This window comes from Suricata suricatta, chromosome 11 (genome assembly GCF_006229205.1).
Source record: "Suricata suricatta isolate VVHF042 chromosome 11, meerkat_22Aug2017_6uvM2_HiC, whole genome shotgun sequence".
NCBI lineage: Eukaryota > Metazoa > Chordata > Mammalia > Carnivora > Herpestidae > Suricata > Suricata suricatta.
Genome location: NC_043710.1, coordinates 61,608,591 through 61,623,476, shown reverse-complemented (window position 1 = coordinate 61,623,476; position 14,886 = coordinate 61,608,591). Strand labels below are relative to the sequence as shown.

The 14,886-nt window shown below is 37.9% G+C and overlaps 2 pseudogenes; one reads left to right on the top strand and one right to left on the bottom strand.

Annotated features, from left to right (window-relative positions):
• Positions 1-73: 73 nt before the first annotated feature.
• On the bottom strand, positions 74-3,875 carry LOC115272614 (annotated as a pseudogene).
• A 6,477-nt stretch (positions 3,876-10,352) lies between these two features.
• Positions 10,353-10,667, top strand: LOC115271919 (annotated as a pseudogene).
• The last annotated feature ends 4,219 nt before the right edge of the window (positions 10,668-14,886 follow it).

Sequence of the window (14,886 nt, the reverse complement as noted above, 5' to 3'; positions counted from 1 at the left end):
AGAATTTTCTTCATCCTGTGATATGGACACGATAGTAATGCCTCCATTGATCGGACATCGTGACCTCAGGTTTCTAACTTTCTTTGTGTTCCAATTTCCTCATCTGCACAATGAGGATAATAACAGTACTTGCCCCATCTACATCAGATGGTTTGCATGAAGATTCAATCGATTCATAGCTTCCAATGCAGGAGATGGTACCTGGCACATAGTAAGCACAATGTATTATTATTATTATTAATTTTAATCTTACCAAGTCTAAGTAATATAATGCATTCTTAAGAAAAAAGAGCAAATAGATAATCCATGCTTAATTGTTTTTAATGTTTATTCATTTAATTAGAGAGAGAGCAAGAGAGAGCTAGAGAGCAATGAGCAGGGGAGGGGCAGAGAAAGAGAGAGAAAATCCCAAGCAGGTTCTGTGATGTCAGCACAGAGGCAGACATGGGGCTTGATCTCAGGAACCATGACATCATAACCTGAGCCTAAATCAAGAGTCAGCTGCTTAACTGACTCAGCCACGTAGGGGTCTGAATAAGTCCAAGCTCTTAAGGACTCACAAGCAAGAAGGAGATGAACTGAATAAGCAACAGTGATTAAAAGCAAAACAAAGAGCAAAACAAACCCAGCACATTAGAATAACAAATCATTGGTATGCTTAGTAATCTCATTTGTGATTTAGATCTTCCTGTGTGGTGACTAGGTGAGAAGAGGATATGGTTAGGGGAGGTTCCCAAAGGAGATGCCTCAAGAAAATCCTTCTAGGCATAAGGGAGTGAAAGCTTACGGAGGATAAAAAAACCTATTTCCTAGGAACACTATGGAAAAAACAGATGATGTGAAGCCATACTTCTCAATCCTGACTGCAATTAAAGATCATCCATGAAGCTACGTAAAAATACCATTCGTGATCTACTGAATCTGAATCTGCCAGCCTGCAGTCTGGGTATTGGTGATGTTACTAACACGTATAAGTAATTTTGTGGCCCAGCCATGGTTGAGGACCACTAAGATAACACACTTTGAGAGCATATTGTAAACAGTGAATCTTAATACAAATGCTAGATATTTGTTATGATTACTTAATATCTAGTTATTTTTGACTGTCCTAAATTGTTTACCAGGTAAGAATTTTACAAACTTACATTGGCAGTAACAACAGTGGAACTGGACACTGTTACTTCTTATCCATGCTGCACAGTGAGAACCACCAATAGTGTGGTGGAACTTGTGACCCTTTCCAAGGCCATGTAGGAGCCTGAGGATATCAGCCCTCATAGCTCCCTGTGCTTGTGGACTGGTTTGGTGATCCACTGGGTGTCAGGAGTTCTTCTGATAGCTCTAAGGAATGGATCAATGAGGATGAATGCAGAGTTTGTGCGTGGAATCTTTGCCAACCCAATAAGAATTCAAGACTCTCAGAGCCCCACAGAGAAGGCATCCAGCTCACTCCTCTACAACAGACTAGTTCAGGCAAACTAGCTGGCTAACACCTTGATGAACAGACTTGCCAGGGGTAGCATCCTTAGGAACTGGGCATTTGTGGCCACCCCGTTGCTCACAAATCTGATATATGACATAACCGTGTTTGGCCTTGTATCCCAGTCTGTGTGTTTTACCAGGTCAGGTTAGGGGTCCCTAGGGAGTGCACAGAGCTGGAAGTACTAGCAGCAGCACACCCTGAAAAGAAAGCACATTACACTGGACTGCTGCTTCCTCCATAACTCCTGGATGTAGTGTAAGTGCCTGTCTTGGCTTACCTTTGAGCGAATGGCTGCCACCCATGGAAAGGAAAGGTCCTTTTCCCACAATCATTTTTGGACCTACTACTGCTAATATTTAAATACGTAAATACAATGATTTCAAGTCCCTTACATGTACACTGTGTTGTTGTTGTTGTTATTTTGTTTGTTTTGGTTTGGTTTTGGTGTGAGGTTTTTGTTATTGTTGTTTGTTTTGTTTTCTGCTATGTTCACACACTGGTGCCAGAAGAGACAAGCAAGACTGTGAATGGCAAGCCCAAGGAAATGGATTTACAATAAAACTTTTCAAATTGGGAAATGATTAGACGTGGTGCTTAAAATAAAGACTATCTCTGCTCTGATGTTTCTTATGGAATAACCCGTGTTAGGACAGAGATCCTCACAGAACTAATTAGACATCCAGTGCACTCAGAAAGAACTAGATTTTTCTCTCCTTGACGACATTTACTTGATGAATCTCACCTGCAAATGTTCTCACCCAGGAACACATCAACCTTGTTGAACCTGCAAGAAACACAAGCTTTCCCCACTAGGTCATGTGCTCCTTGAGGACAGTGACAGTACGTCTGCCATCTTCTGTTTCCCTAGCACCTTGCATGGGGCTTGTCGTATAGGAGGCACCAATAAAGATTTATCTAGAAAGGATCGTTTGTTGCGTTTTTCCTCCTAGGCATAATGTGAATGCTATCTGGATTTCTCTTCACTGTCTCTGGGGACAGGATTGTTTCCTAGTCTTAGCTGTTAGCTTCTTTTAAAAGGATGTTTATGAGCGCTAGTGGCATGTTCCTGGCATGATTACTATAAACAATTATTTTCAGAGTAGTGTGGACAAATAATTCAATTCTGTTGTGTACTTCCATACCAGGCAGGGGGGAAGTTCCATGTTTGCCCTTCTGGGCTATCGCCTTGAGCTTCTACCTTGAACATGAAATTATTAAGACATTGTGTTTCTCTTTAGAAGTCCTTGGTGTTGCCCCTTCTTTCTCTGCTTATCTAGAGTTCAGCAAAGCAATCCATTCATTATATATTTTTAAGAAAAATTGCAAAGACTATGCAATATATATAACATGTAATTCCTTATTAGTGTGACTGTTGCTCTCCTAAATGCCTAGTATGTCAGATAAAATGAATTTTCTCATTAACCTCATGCATGCCAACTTGTCAAATTATGATGAACCAAACAAGACTGTACTCAGAAATTGAGCTGCCATCATTACAGTTATATGGCTTTGCCAATTAGTCTATAAATAACACATTTTTAACACACTTCAGAATTTTGAAACTAAACCACTTCTGAATGTTCTGAAATACAAGAATAGCAAAAAGACTATCCAAAGAAAGTAAAAGAAAATGATTTGCTCTTATTAGAGGAAATGAACATTATTTAGAGGAACAAGGGATCAGGTGATCGTATAGACATTCAACAAATATTTATTGGATGTCTGATCTGATCTGTGCATACAGTTTTCTTGGGTGTAGTAGGTGTGACTTAGTAAACCAATTACTGGAGTTCTTCCTTCAGTAGAAAATTATTATATAAATAATAACATAATATAAATATTTATTACACTGATATGGATTCAGGGTATTAGCCTGAATGGAGAGCCAAGATGAATAAGACAAATCACCATGTTTATGGAACTCAAACTTAATAGTGAAGCCAGATAAAAAGTGATTAGAGAAGAAATTGAGAAGGTAATAGCAGTGGTGTGGATACATACACACCAGCAGGATGGTAGCAGTTAAGGATAGAAAGAGAGATCCCAGAATAGGGAGGATTTGTAAAGCAAGAAATTGTTTGATGTAATTGTGAAGATCAGGGTCTAAAGAATGAAAATAATTTAGGTGGACAGTAACTTGTGTGTGTTGGAATCAGTTTTTGAGTTCGGTCCAGCCTATGTTTAGAGGAAGCGCTGAGGTTTCCACGAGAGCCTGGCGGGGAATGTTGCCAATGCTCAGTCTCTCACCAGCTATCGAGTTTCTATTGTGCACACTGCCTTTTGACAAAGACAAACAGAGGAGGAAGTTAACAGGACCCATCTTCTTTTGAAGGCACTTTAGAGAATAACCCTTACGACTCCAGCATCTCTGCTGAAGATTTTCACCCTCCATGCCCAGTTGCCATGTAAACTACTTTGCCAACCAACCACCTTTTTCTTCTTAAGAAGATTTCTTGTAAATATGATTTTCCCCATCAACTTTTATTTTGAGTGATGTTTTAGTTTCCTGTGAGACCTTACCATAACACGCATAACTACTGCTATACACTACTATCAAGTGAAATAAGACACAGATACACACTTCCCATCCCCACTCATAAATGGCACAGACAAGGTCTGTCTCCCCCTACTAACATGACCCCACACGAACAGAAAGCACATCTCTCTTATTGACTGATTGGTGCCTAGTACTTAGCATTGCTCAATAAAGATGTGTGGAGTAAATCAAGAATAAGCTAACTGAATCCTCACAGCCCTCAAGTTCTGTTTTGAGCTGTAGTAGTGAACAAATGTCACTTTTCCCCAGAGTAAAGTTGATACCCATTCAACTCAAATCTTATATTAATTTCATTTAAGAGTGTAGATTCTCATCACAAGAAGGAAATGAAAAGAGAAGCATGTAATTAGGAGAGGACAGAGACAGGCATCTTCCAATTAATTAGGGAACGATGTAGTTCTGGCTCCTTATTGTTTTAATAGAAACATTATTTCCCTTTTCATTCTGAGTCAGGAGATGTGGGGCTGAGATGGAGATTTCAGGAGCGTGAGGGGGAAGAGTCACACATAATTGGAGTCTGCCAGTATAGACAGTACATCTGCAAAGCCAGGCAGTGGAGGGAAAATGGTGGGCACGGGACAGCTTCATTTCCTTGCGGGAAACCAAACACACTTCTTTGCGAAACCTTTGTGTTCACTTACTTTTTGAAGGGATAATAATAATAACTAATAAATGTCATTACAGAGCATACTTTGGCAAAAAAAAAGTAATTTGTACTATAATTCTATTGTACAGTAATACAGACTCAGCTTCTCTTGTATTAAATGGGGATATAAATATTCCTTCACATATGGAGTATCATGTATCATGCAAAGTGGTTAAGGTGCTGGTACATACTAAGGCTTCATGAATGTAAATGTTTGTTTTTGGTATGTTTTTATATGTAGCTCTTCACGTCAGGCCTGCAAAGGAAACATTTCTTAATCTCACTTCACAAGGGACAAAACATGAGCAGGAGACATGAACTGGCCTGACCTGTCCACTCCCCCTCCCCCCCCCTCTGGTCTCTTACTAGAAAATGGAAGAGGCATGACTCTAATTCAGGGTTTTGGTAAAAAGGTTCTTCTGAAATAAAGTTCGATGACTTTTTTTTCAATTGCAGAGGTTTGGTTTTGTTTTTTATTATTTTTTAAATTTACCAACCCTGATAATGTATGATTCTTCTTGTCTTGCAGTACATAGTTTTAGAGTTTGTCAGGCTTTAGACTTTAATTTAAAGTGAGCTTATTCGATGGTCAAACAGGCATCCTCTCATCATATATTAATGGTAATGATTTCTGTTTGAGCATCTTCGGGTTGCTAAAACTAAAGGGTCACAGGTTTGAAAATGAGATGCAGAGCAATATGTATATGCGTCCACATAGAGAGGGAGAGCTGAAGAAAGGGAGAGAGGTACACTAATGCAGATGCATGGGACAGCCCTGAACAGGGGTTTCTAGACAACCCAATATCTGCGAAGGGGCCGAGCCAAGAGCAATTTGCAATAATTACAGTTGCAAGGAATAACAGAGTCCTCTCCATCTGGACAGTGAAAGGGCAAGGCGCAGACGTGAGCAGAGGAACTAGTACTGCTGAAGAAGGAATGCCTTTTACCTTGTATGATCACTAAATGCTAGTGGTGCATCAGACATCACCTTGCTAGCTCGCCACTTCTCATGTACTGTCTTCACTCTTTAATAACGTGCTATCTTCTCAGGATTAACATAGCTATTAGGAGCACAATCTGGAGATCTTCCATTTTTTCTGGGTGGCCCACTTATCCTGGCAAATTGTCCAGGCTGAGTTGGCTTTCTATGAAAACTGGAGTTTGGCTTTACTTGTAAGAGTTACTGAAAGGTATAGGTGATTGGGAATGGACTACATGTCTCAAATTCCATTTATTTTGCTTGGAGAAGCAGTGATATCAATACTTGGGAGCTGTGCTTGAAACCTTGACTCTGGAAAACTCTGACATAGACACTCACAGAAATCACCTCCATGAGGGCAGGGAGCAGAGTGAGTGAGCAGGTAATCCCCCAATCCTTTCCAGATCAAATCTGTAAATCCATGAAATGATTATCACTGCGTCCTGAGATTTCCGTACCAGGCTTCTTAGATAAGCACCCCCACAGACCCCAAGACAGGAAAAGCCTTTCCCACTCTGACAAAGGTGAGCTGACTCTGCCTCCTTTGTGATTTTCTGGGCTGCTGAGTACAGTCGGGGGTCATCAATGCTTGACCAGCTGATCATAGGCATTGACAAGAGGGCATGTGTGTGTGTTCTGATTGTTTACCGGGTGCTGCATACTTGAAGGAGGGAGGCTTCAGTGGTGCCACGTTTCATCTCCAGTTCCACTGCCTCCTACTCAACTCCCTTGACTGGGTACACACAGCAGGAAGACAGGCCCTTAGGGTTTGCCCAGAGCAACTTCAGTGAAAAATGCCTCAGGCTTCCCTACTGCAAGTGGAAGGTGGGGGGAAAGTGCTCCCACCTGCATATGCTTCCAAGAGTGCAGCTCCAGAAATACCCAGGCTGCTGTTAATTTTTCTCCAGTAAATATCTGCTGCAGATGGGCTTACATTTCCAGAAGCAAGTTTAAACTGCCCTGAAAACTTAAGATTGCTAATGAGTGTTAAGGAAAGCCTGCTCTTGAGTGGAGTGGATTTCTGAGGCCATTGCCTCATTTATCTGAAGTTACCTTTTTTTTTCTTTAAAACTAAGATTATTCACAAAGCTCCATCAGGTTTCTCATCCAAAAAAATGCACTAAGGTTCCAAAGAGACGTATTAACAACTTGAACACAATAAGTAATAACTCTTAGGTCTTTAAGCTTTTATATCAGAGCTATCACTTGAACATAACTATCTATTTGTTTTAATATAAGTGATGAGAAGGTAAGAATTAGTCATTCCTTGATGGAAATCAAGTATGATTCATTATTTGGCAAATGTTTATTAATTTGTTATTAATTGGTATATACAGAGAATAAAATTATTTTGTCTCATATGTCATAAAATTGTCTATATGCTTAAGAATCTTTCTGATATAATTGTTACAGTATGTCCTTTTAATAACTTTTTCTGTGTTCTTCCTGTGTTCTAATTCTAATTCTACCAGTTATTAATTTGGACAGGTTAATTCACTTATTTAAATTTGATTTCCCTAAAATTTTTAAATAGGTTATTACTTGAATGGAATGAGATAAATTTCTAAGCCCATACAAATTTCTTTTAACTTGACTGAGTTCAGTACATACTTACTGAGCAGACATTTACCACTCTGTGTAATTTATTTTATTTCTTTTTCTCAGTCATCACATGAAGTAGGTATTACCCAGTCATACAGAGGAGGAAACTGGAGCTCAAGGAATTAATAAACAATTATCCTGACCAGTGAGTGACAATAAGAATTTGAACCTCAGTCAGTGTGATTCCAGAGCCCCAGCCACCTCTCTAAGCATGAGTCACTGCTTTTTAAAGTTTATTATTCATCTCATTGTGGTCTTTCTTTAGCAAAATTCTCTTATATCTCCTATTTTACAAAGACAGTTTTCCATGGAATTAATGTCATTCATTGAATATCAAATAAGAACCTAGACAGGCAAAGAAAAGGATAGATGGTATTGAAGATCTAGGAGAGAAAATTAAAAAGCTGGAAGTAAAATATAAGATGACCAGTTTATTAGCCAGGGAAATTCACACCTAGATTATAAGTTTTGGTTTGGAACATTTGTGCAATATTGAAAAATATATACTCCTTTTTTGAGTTTTCACTTCCTTTTTCATACCTTTAATAATTCCCCAAATCCTTTCATTCTTGTACAATTTTGCCTTAGCTTCAGCACACTGACTTGTTCTTAAGAGTTGTTTGTTTTCGGCTCCCAACCAACTAAACTTCATCAGCCTCAGAGTCATTTCTATCCTCAGACTGTGGTTCACTGGTAGGGCGACTGGTAAAGGGTTTTTAGATGAATCCCACAAGAAATAAGGTTCTATTGATCAAAAAAAGAAACTGATGAACATGGAAAAAGCACTATGTTCCAAGTATTCTATTAGTTTCCAAGAATATGAAGTCAGGTTTAGAGCCAGATTCCATTCTCCAAGATACAAGCTTTTAAACATATAATAACAGTGACCACTTATAAGGGTAATGATATAATTGTATCATAGAAACATGAGTGGAGAAGAAACTACCATAAGGAGGTCAAATGAAATTTATGGACGATGTGGCAATAGAAAAATTCTAGAATAGGGAGTAGGAATTTACCACATAGAAAAGCAGAACTTGGGCAGTGTAAACCAAGGAAACATGGCGAGCAAAAACAGGGTGGTATGAGCAAATGTCATTGTTGCCATCTGACAAAGAAACTGGAAGTGGGAAAACATCAAATTAGTCCTGCTATGAGAACTTCTCTTAATCTTAAATATCAAACAAAATAACAGTAACAAATGTTTTTTTACTTTATTTTTATTTCTTAATGTTTTATTTATTTTTGAGACAGAGAGAGAGAATGCTAGTGGGGAAGAAGCAGGGAGGGAGAGAGGAGCAGAAGGAGAAGGAGGGGAAGAATCTCAAGCAGGCCACATACTGCCAGTGCAGAACCCAGTAGGGGGCCCAAATCCACAAATGATGAGATCATGACTTGAGCTGAAATCAAGAGTGGAACACTTAACCGAGAGTCACCGAGAGGTGCCTCAATAAGAACAAAATTTGATTTTGGGTTAGGCAAAGTATGTTCTGTATATATTAAAATATCAGTAGATTCATTGCCTTAGTTTTTCAAGTTACTTGTTGGTTGTCTATTGTACCAAATGCTTAGCGAGCCATTGAGCATGCAATGATGAATAAGAGTAGACACAGTCCTTGACACAGTTTATCATCTAGTGGAGAAGCAAACATGAACAACAACTTCAGATAGATAATGTGTAGTTTCTAATGCAGTGAGTAGTCTGATAATGCAATGAATGAATGAGAGATGTTTCCTTATAACATTTGCTGGGGTTGATGAACAACATCAAGAGAAAAATTCAACCCAGGTATGAATACATACAAAATCAGCAGAGGGGATAAAGGTAGAAACTATCAAGGGTTTAATTTCAAAAAGAGACAAACATCTGCTTTGGCAACAGTCTATAGGAAAGGGTTTGAAACATTATATTTGGCCCAAAGTATAAACAGGACTACCTGTGTTGATGTTACTATTTGTTTTACATTAATTCAGTGGCTTCACTAAGATAACAAAGACCCAAATTGTTAGTGGGATATCCTACTCATTTTCTTGTTTTATAGATACATCTGACACATTCAGTTTGCTTCTAAATATATTTTAAGGATGTTAGCAAACTAAAATATTCGCAAAGATGGACATCCAAGACCTGCAGATCATGCCGTGTGTGGTAATGGGTACAAGAAGAAAAAAATGTTCCACGTCTGTAGTTGGGATAGAATGGTTGTAAGAGCTACAACAGACATCATTCTTAGTCCAGCCTTTTCAAGTACTGCCATACCTCCTGGAGCAAATGATTTAATTTCTCTAACCCTTAATTTGCTAATCTTTATTGGAGGTAAACGTATAACCTACTTCTGGGTGGTTATACCCACCTAAGCCTGGATGACTTAGTTGGTTAGCCATTCAACTCTTGATTTCAGCTCAGGATCTCAAGGTTCATGAGCCCCGAGTATGGCTCCACACTGACAGTACAGATCCCTGTCTCTCTCTCTCCCTCTCTCCACCCTGCTCCTGCTGTGTGCTCTTTCTCAAAATCAATAAACTCTTTAAAAAGCACATATATAACCTATTTCTTATGTTTATTTTGAAGATTAAATAATATAATACATGTAATATGTTCACAATAATACCTGTCATGTAGTACATGTTCGGCAAATGTTAGCCAGTGTATGTTTGATGTGTGCTAATTCTGATAACCCACTATACTTTCCTAATCTTCAACTTGTAACAGTTACCTGGCCTTTTTCTTTAGGAAACTGCTCTTCTTGCACTGAAATCCTACAATTTTTGTGGAGCTCCCAAAGTATCCATCTTCCAGATGATGGAGGCGGGCTTGCAACCCAAGTCTAAAAAAACATAATGCCTCCATTGCCTGGGCCAAAGATTGGTAATGGGTCATTATGTGAATGTAGCTGTTGTTTTTACATGCTAAGCTGCAGGAAACTTGCTCATATTTTAGACCTCCCAGCTTCAGAGCTAGCGAGGCCATGTCTGCTATCACACATATCCTATGTGTATGTATCATGTAGAGCAACAGAAACAACAAACACGGAATCTAGCTAGGACTCCCAATCTTATAAAACATTCCCCATCTGAAGACAGAATGTCCCCTGCATCTCCAATGGAAAATATTGAAAGAGAACTGAAGGCAGAAGCTAGTCTAATGGACCAGATGAGTAGTGATAGTTCTGATTCTAAATGTTCATCATCTTCAGGTAGTGAGGATGCTTCCAGTGACTCAGACAGTGAACAGTGCAGATCCTCTTTTTCTGATCCAGAAACTTCTATCTCAGGATATCCTGTCATGTCTGCCATGCCACAATGCAGGATTCCTGATAGAGATGCTGGCCTGAATAGATTTCATGACAACAGTGGCCTTCTGATGAGTACTTTAAGAAATGATTTGCAGCTGAATTAATCAGAAAGTGACAGTGATGAGTGAAGAAACTTTCAGCATATATATATATATAATATATATATGTAATGTGTCAGACACGGGGTCATTTATTTTATAATAAGAGTAAAAATTCCTAAGACTGAAGAAAGTGTCTTATAACTCTTGATGATAAAATAAATTAGATTTGATTCAGGAAAAAAACATGGCACCAGGCACACATGGGCCCAGCACCAGGCCCAGCACACAGCAGGTGCAAGAAAATGTGGGCCTCTCTCTTTTCAACCTACCCTCCTCCCCTGAGTGAATGAAGCCAATTCTCTAACAGAATTAAAAGCAAGAGATGGAGTCATGATGAGAAGTTCAGCCCAATCTCTTAGAGACTCAAAGCTGTTCTGGCCCCTTCAGTGTTTCCTTCATTGATGGGACAACCGCCAGTGCCCCTTCCAATAAACCTCTGTGTGCTGCTTATGTCAGTTTGGATTGAGTTTCTTTTACTTGAAATTGTTCAAACTACTACTGTTTTAGTATAATGGCTATTGGTGAATGGCTACTAAGCATGGTATTTAGAAACGAATAACTTTTCAGTAAATATTTTGAAATGAATTGAGTGATTTTTTTCATATTCAGGCAGAAGCTGTTTTCTGAATTAATATATGATTATCAAGGATTATGTAAGGTAGATATATTCAGAATTAAATAAAATTAAAGTCAGAATGAATTAGAAAAAATGGCATAGGAGAAATAGTCCAGTCTTTCAGGTGAAGTGTACTTAAATCCAAACCCCCTTTTATCACTTATTAGTTGTGTGGTCTTGGGAAGAGCCCTTAATTTCTATGAGATCAATTCTCCCTGAAAAATAAGGAAAATAAGTACTTTGATATGATGTTATTGGATTAGCATAAACACTTATTATGCTTATATCTTCTCCAACTTTTAAGAATCTAGGTCTTTGATTGTATAATCATTTTTTGCATAAGACAACATACGAATGTTACAAAGCTATATTATAAAAAATGAAGTAAATTAAAAAGACTGTGTACTAAATTCTAATTATACTTTTATTTCAAAGGTTTCTAGAGAAAATTTAAGTTGGTGTGCCATATTTTTAATATTTTTAAGTAACTGTTTTCAATGAATAGAATGCCATTTTAAATACCTATTAACACTCTTTTAGAAAAATTGCAATAAACATCTTGGCACACTTTGTTTTGTTTGGTTTATGTTAGAGGAGAGTGCACATGGGTGGAGGAGGGGGCAGAGGAAGAGAGACAGAAACTTAAGCAAGCTCCATGCTCAGCTTGGAGTCAGATCTGGGGTCCCATGACCTTGAGATTGTGACCTGAGCTGAAATCAAGAGTTGGGCCCTTAACCCACTGAACCACCTGGGGGCTCCAGGGCAAGCTTTAATTACTAACTAACAACACTGACTTTTCCGTTAATGACTCATGAGTTATTTCCATACCCCAATTTTTAAGTGTATTTCATTGATAACAATTTTCTTTGTGTATTTTAGTATCTATTGGTGAAGTTGTTTGCATAGCCAATAATCAGGGTTTAAATCACAGAATCACTGCAGCCCTTCCTTCTTTTGAATGCTTATCTTTTCTGATAATCGAGGGTATTATTTCCCACAGACAGCCTCGTACATCTATAGCGTATTAGAAACTGTCTTTAAAAATCATTTCACATTACTAAGGGAGTTTGGGATAATGGAATGTGTAGTCACTTTCAATTTGTGTCAAATTTTCTGATGCATTTGTACCACCAACATTTTATCAGCTTGTCACTAGAACAAATGAAGTTGCAAATTGCATTGACTTTTTTTCATGAAATCTTTGAAACTGTTTATTTTTAACATGACTTCTCTCCTTTTTATTTCTATAGTGTAGCAGGCTTGATTTTTAACTTTCAGGGTCTTTGTTATTTAGTAAAGCATTCGGGCACAATAATTTCCTGGGGCCTTGAAGGTTTTGGGAGAAAAGATTCAGGCATGTAGGGCATATTAAAGCTGAATGCAGATTGAAGCAATAAGCATGGACCAATTTGATGAACTACCTGTAGGCAGGAGTGGAGAATTTCTGACACATCAGGAAAGCCATTATGCTCCTGTTATGTTCAATAGCCCAGTTGGCCTAAAAGGTTACGGGTGATGTATGTTTTCATTATCTCCTATGAGCTGGATGCCTCAGAAGACCCCAGATGGCTTATTGTGGCTGTGGCTGTCTTCATTTACACTATAGCAACCTCTGTCACATCACACCAATATGTTTGTGAGGGTCAGTTTGCTTTGAGGAATATTGTCCCGTGATCTCTGTAATATTATTCTGCCTGAAAATCTGCAAGGAGCTACCACCTAGAGAGTAACTGAAAGCTCTTCAAAAACACATTTTGATTTTCTGAGTCTCAGCTGTCACTGTAAAAGCAATAATAGCAATAAAACAGTGTCAATGGCATTAGTTATTTATTGAATGTGTATTATATACCAGGCATGCCTTACATAAGTACTTCATTATATGTTCTTTAACATATCCCATTAGGCCAGGTATCATGATTTATATTTCATGTATGAAACAAATAAGATGACATTTAGAAAGTAACTGGTCCAAAACCAGATCCCTAGCTGTGTTAGAGATAGCCTTCTAACCAGGTCTGCCTGCCTCCAGAAAATTCTTAACATTTGTGGTTCATATTTAATCCAACATGAAGAAGCTCACAGTCTAGTTGAGAAAAATATAGGTAAATAATACCTATTATACAATAATATTTTCATTTAAAAAGCATGTATGTTTAAAGGGCAAGGGGCACAATATGTATTAAAAGCTATTTAAACCTGTCTTTAGGGGAAATAACTAAAGTTAAGGAAGGGATCAGAAAATCCATAGAAACGAGTAATTTATCAGTAGAAACACAGCATTCTAAGAACTGGAACCAATGTTTAAGCAAAGGCCCAGAATAAGCCCTGCAATTACAGTGTGTTGGGGAGCAGTCAAAAAAGTCCTGTGTGGCATAGAAATTGAAATACTCCAATGCTTACAGCCGCTATATAAGCAAAGAAAAACTAAGGTGCAGAAGATCAGATGTAAGATGAGAGAGAACAGGAGAGACCGACGAGAGACTTCCTCTATATTTTTTAAGTGATGCCAATGAAAATGTGAATTTATGAGAGACCTTCATTTTTAAAATAAAATGTGAAGATTGATACCTGTCTTACCTATGACGTGGGATTATTACAACATTGAAACAGTTATTATATAGATAAAAACAGATATTTTAGGATATGCAGCTTTGCCAATCTTGGTCATGACTGTCTCCTGTCATCTCCTGTCTCTTTTGTTTTTCTGTTTTTTTTCCAAAAGGAAATTAGTTAAAATGAATAAACCGAGCTATATTGATTTTAATGCTCCATGTTTACTAACATTTCTTTGTATACTCGTTTAAGAAACATTCCACATGAAATAAAAATGAGGCAGAGGCGTCTCAGTATATAGCACAGACTATTTATATAAAAGACTTCTCCTTAGGTAGTAAAGTCAGTTTTGCAGAAGTGTCCAGTGCAAACATCATGGTATTTAATAAATAGTTGGGATGTCCTTAAGATGAATCCAATATTAAGTTTGGTCTTCTGCCATAAACAAGTATTAATTCCTTCACTTAAAATGATCTTGTGTCATATGTGTAAAAAGGTTGGTCTAATACAATGAGACTAATCCTTTTGTCTTAGAAAGCTGTGTGTTTGTTTTAGAAGGAGACTTTCTCTTTCATTACATAGGCTATTATTTGCTTTGTCAAATCCCTCTTGGCCTTGAGCACACTCTAGAAATAGGGATTCTTTAGAATTGCTGATAAGGATGTTCTACTAAATATTACCCTTTATAAATCTTTGAGGAGGCTCAGGAATTGGTGAAGCACAGTGAAGATTTATATAAGGAGACGTACAAATCTGTTCAAATGAGGACACATCTGGGATGTATCTGGGTCTACCCTCTCAAGGGCCTGTGCTATATAATGCTGATACATTTCTTTTATTTTGGAAAGGCAACAATACCAATGTACTCCTTTGACTTCTTAACATCTTTATTGATGTCTAGTTGATACATAATAAACTGTACATATTTAAAGCATATAATTTCATAGTTTTGACATATGTCTATACCCATGACACCACCACTACAATCAAGATAATGAACACATCCATCACTCCCAAAAGTTTCCTCTTGTCTCTTTATTATTTCTTTTTCCC